The following is a 4884-nucleotide window of genomic DNA, read 5'->3' as shown; positions in this document are numbered from 1 at the left end:
TTCCTGTCTTATGGCGCTCCACCGGTCCCCTTCCCCGAAATGATGTCCCTCCTAATTGCATAGGCTCCTCCGGACTGACCAGGGGAACCACCATATGAGGGGACCTTGAAGGAGGTGGAGACATTACAGGGGGTAGAGTTATCCCGCACCTCTCCCGAAGCCGTCTGTCAACGCGAATGGCAAGGGCCATAGCGGCTTCCAGTGACGCGGGAGAGTCATACTGTGCCAACACATCCTGTAATTTGTCGGATAAACCATGACAAAACTGGCTCCTAAGAGCCGGGTCATTGCACTGGGTGTCCGTGGCCCACCTACGGAACTCCGAACAGAATTCCTCCGCCGGACGATCTCCCTGCTGAATCCTACGTAACTTAGACTCAGCAAGGGAGATCCGATCTGGGTCATCATATACGAGTCCCAGAGCAGCAAAAAACCTATCCACTGACTGGAGAACCGGGGAGCTTGGGGGAAGAGAGAACGCCCAAGATTGTGGGTCCCCTTGTAGGAGCGAGATGACAATTCCCACCCTTTGTTCTTCGCTGCCCGATAACCGAGGCCGCAGCCGAAAGTAAAATTTGCATGCCTCCCGGAAAACAAAAAACTTGTCCCGCCCCCCAGTGAACCTGTCAGGGAGAGCTACTTTAGGTTCTGGTCCGGCTTGCTCCAGAGGATGCAAAACCTTGGACCTAACGTCCGCCAGCCCCATGGACAAACTCTGCAACTGCCGAGCTAGACCGGCTACTGGATCCATGGTAGCTGGAGAAAAACTAAGTTGGTCGGTGAAAATGTCACTGTCACAGAATACTGGAGGTAGGGGGCCTAAGCTGACCCTAAGCTGGGGCCCTGACTAATCCCTCAACCTGGAGGTACTGTTAAAGGTACAGAGGTCCAGGCCGCCAGCGTAACCCCTACCTCCTGAGGATCCCTGCACCTCAGTAATCTAGTCCTGAGAAGGACCCCGATCACAACAATTGGGAACCAGAAATAATATGCCCACACACAGTATTTAGACGAACGAGACAGTACAAGGGAAAAACCAAAACCACCTTGCATACAACTTCTACACAACTACAACAGAGGGAACACCAACGGGAAAGGAGATAAATGATAAAGCGAGGAAAGGGAAAAAACACTTCCAAATACACTTATCTCAGCAACTCCAAACACCACGATCCGCTCTGTAAGTCTGAATGAAAAGCTTTCACCGACACCTCCCAAACAGACCTGCAGGAATATGAAGGAGTCTCACTAAAGAAGCATTGATTGCAGCTGGGCGAGGCTGGACCTCAGCTAGCCCAGAGAGAGAGAGAATTAACTCCTTCACTGCCGAAAAAACACAAAGCACCAACAAGTCAGCTGCGAGAAGTCAGGCTGTGTACTCGTGACGATCTTCGTGGCAACACACCCGTGACAGTTCCAGAGCGATTCGCCCAATGAGTCCTTGATATTTAGTCGTTTTCAGCCAATTTTCTGGATTTTTGAAAATTTCACTTTTTTGTGAAAATATCCACTAAATGAGGGAATAATATGTGTGAGGGTACCCCAGGAGAGTTCCAAATGTGTGTGGGTAGAATATATATCCCACGGGGGTAAAATTGAAAAAAGTTGAAAAAAAATTTTTTTTGGACTTAGTCATTTTTTCGGCGTTTATCAGACTTTCAGATAGGGGAAATGTCAGTGAGCGTTCCGATTTCAGTTCCAGAGCGATTCGCCCAATGAGTCCTTGATATTTAGTCATTTTCAGCCAATTTTCTGGATTTTTGAAAATTTCACTTTTTTGTGAAAATATCCACTAAATGAGGGAATAATATGTGTGAGGGTACCCCAGGAGAGTTCCAAATGTGTGTGGGTAGAATATATATCCCACAGGGGTAAAATTGAAAAAAGTTGAACAAATTTTTTTTTGGACTTAGTCATTTTTCCGGTGTTTATCAGACTTTCAGATAGGGGAAATGTCAGTGAGCATTCCGATTTCAGTTCCAGAGCGATTCGCCCAATATGTCCTTGATATTTAGTCATTTTCAGCCAATAATTTGGATTTTTGAAAATTTCACTTTTTTGTGAAAATATCCACTAAATGAGGGAATAATATGTGTGAGGGTACCCCAGGAGAGTTCCAAATGTGTGTGGGTAGAATATATATCCCACGGGGGTAAAATTGAAAAAAGTTGAAAAAAAATTTTTTTTGGACTTAGTCATTTTTCCGGCGTTTATCAGACTTTCAGATAGGGGAAATGTCAGTGAGCGTGCTGATTTCAGTTCCAGAGCGATTCGCCCAATGAGTCCTTGATATTTAGTCATTTTCAGCCAATTTTCTGGATTTTTGAAAATTTCACTTTTTTGTGAAAATATCCACTAAATGAGGGAATAATATGTGTGAGGGTACCCCAGGAGAGTTCCAAATGTGTGTTGGTAGAATATATATCCCACGGGGGTAAAATTGAAAAAAGTTGAAAAAATTTTTTTTTTTGGACTTAGTCATTTTTCCGCCGTTTATCAGACTTTCAGATAGGGGAAATGTCAGTGAGCGTTCCGATTTCAGTTCCAGAGCGATTCGCCCAATGAGTCCTTGATATTTAGTCGTTTTCAGCCAATTTTCTGGATTTTTGAAAATTTCACTTTTTTGTGAAAATATCCACTAAACGAGGGAATAATATGTGTGAGGGTACCCCAGGAGAGTTCCAAATGTGTGTGGGTAGAATATATATCCCACGGGGGTAAAATTGAAAAAAGTTGAAAAAAAATTTTTTTTGGACTTAGTCATTTTTCCGCCGTTTATCAGACTTTCAGATAGGGGAAATGTGAGTGAGCATTCCGATTTCAGTTCCAGAGCAATTCGCCCAATGAGTCCTTGATATTTAGTCGTTTTCAGCCAATTTTCTGGATTTTTGAAAATTTCACTTTTTTGTGAAAATATCCACTAAATGAGGGAATAATATGTGTGAGGGTACCCCAGGAGAGTTCCAAATGTGTGTGGGTAGAATATATATCACACTGGGGTAAAATTGAAAAAAGTTGAAAAAAATTTTTTTTTGGACTTAGTCATTTTTCCGGCGTTTATCAGACTTTCAGATAGGGGAAATGTCAGTGAGCGTTCCGATTTCAGTTCCAGAGCGATTCGCCCAATGAGTCCTTGATATTTAGTCGTTTTCAGCCAATTTTCTGGATTTTTCAAAATTTCACTTTTTTGTGAAAATATCCACTAAACGAGGGAATAATATGTGTGAGGGTACCCCAGGAGAGTTCCAAATGTGTGTGGGTAGAATATATATCCCACGGGGGTAAAATTGAAAAAAGTTGAAAAAAAATTTTTTTTGGACTTAGTCATTTTTCCGCCGTTTATCAGACTTTCAGATAGGGGAAATGTGAGTGAGCATTCCGATTTCAGTTCCAGAGCAATTCGCCCAATGAGTCCTTGATATTTAGTCGTTTTCAGCCAATTTTCTGGATTTTTGAAAATTTCACTTTTTTGTGAAAATATCCACTAAATGAGGGAATAATATGTGTGAGGGTACCCCAGGAGAGTTCCAAATGTGTGTGGGTAGAATATATATCACACTGGGGTAAAATTGAAAAAAGTTGAAAAAAAATTTTTTTTGGACTTAGTCATTTTTCCGGCGTTTATCAGACTTTCAGATAGGGGAAATGTGAGTGAGCATTCCGATTTCAGTTCCAGAACGATTCGCCCAATGAGTCCTTGATATTTAGTCGTTTTCAGCCAATTTTCTGGATTTTTGAAAATTTCACTTTTTTGTGAAAATATCCACTAAATGAGGGAATAATATGTGTGAGGGTACACCAGGAGAGTTCCAAATGTGTGTGGGTAGAATATATATCCCACGGGGGTAAAATTGAAAAAAGTTGAAAAAAAAATTTTTTTGGACTTAGTCATTTTTCCGTCGTTTATCAGACTTTCAGATAGGGGAAATGTCAGTGAGCATTCCGATTTCAGTTCCAGAGCGATTCGCCCAATAAGTCCTTGATATTTAGTCATTTTCAGCCAATAATTTGGATTTTTGAAAATTTCACTTTTTTGTGAAAATATCCACTAAATGAGGGAATAATATGTGTGAGGGTACCCCAGGAGAGTTCCAAATGTGTGTGTGTAGAATATATATCCCACAGGGGTAAAATTGAAAAAAGTTGAACAAATTTTTTTTTGGACTTAGTCATTTTTCCGGCGTTTATCAGACTTTCAGATAGGGGAAATGTCAGTGAGCATTCCGATTTCAGTTCCAGAGCGATTCGCCCAATAAGTCCTTGATATTTAGTCATTTTCAGCCAATAATTTGGATTTTTGAAAATTTCACTTTTTTGTGAAAATATCCACTAAATGAGGGAATAATATGTGTGAGGGTACCCCAGGAGAGTTCCAAATGTGTGTGGGTTGAATATATATCCCACGGGGGTAAAATTGAAAAAAGTTGAAAAAATTTTTTTTTTTGGACTTAGTCGTTTTTCCGCCGTTTATCAGACTTTCAGATAGGGGAAATGTCAGTGAGCGTTCCGATTTCAGTTCCAGAGCGATTCGCCCAATGAGTCCTTGATATTTAGTCGTTTTCAGCCAATTTTCTGGATTTTTGAAAATTTCACTTTTTTGTGAAAATATCCACTAAATGAGGGAATAATATGTGTGAGGGTACACCAGGAGAGTTCCAAATGTGTGTGGGTAGAATATATATCCCACGGGGGTAAAATTGAAAAAAGTTGAAAAAAAAATTTTTTTGGACTTAGTCATTTTTCCGGCGTTTATCAGACTTTCAGATAGGGGAAATGTGAGTGAGCATTCCGATTTCAGTTCCAGAACGATTCGCCCAATGAGTCCTTGATATTTAGTCGTTTTCAGCCAATTTTCTGGATTTTTGAAAATTTCACTTTTTTGTG

This window comes from Phyllobates terribilis, unplaced genomic scaffold (genome assembly GCF_046119375.1).
Source record: "Phyllobates terribilis strain yellow unplaced genomic scaffold, ASM4611937v1 Scaffold_226__1_contigs__length_3207580, whole genome shotgun sequence".
NCBI classification, from domain to species: domain Eukaryota; kingdom Metazoa; phylum Chordata; class Amphibia; order Anura; family Dendrobatidae; genus Phyllobates; species Phyllobates terribilis.
This window is presented reverse-complemented; position numbering follows the sequence as displayed.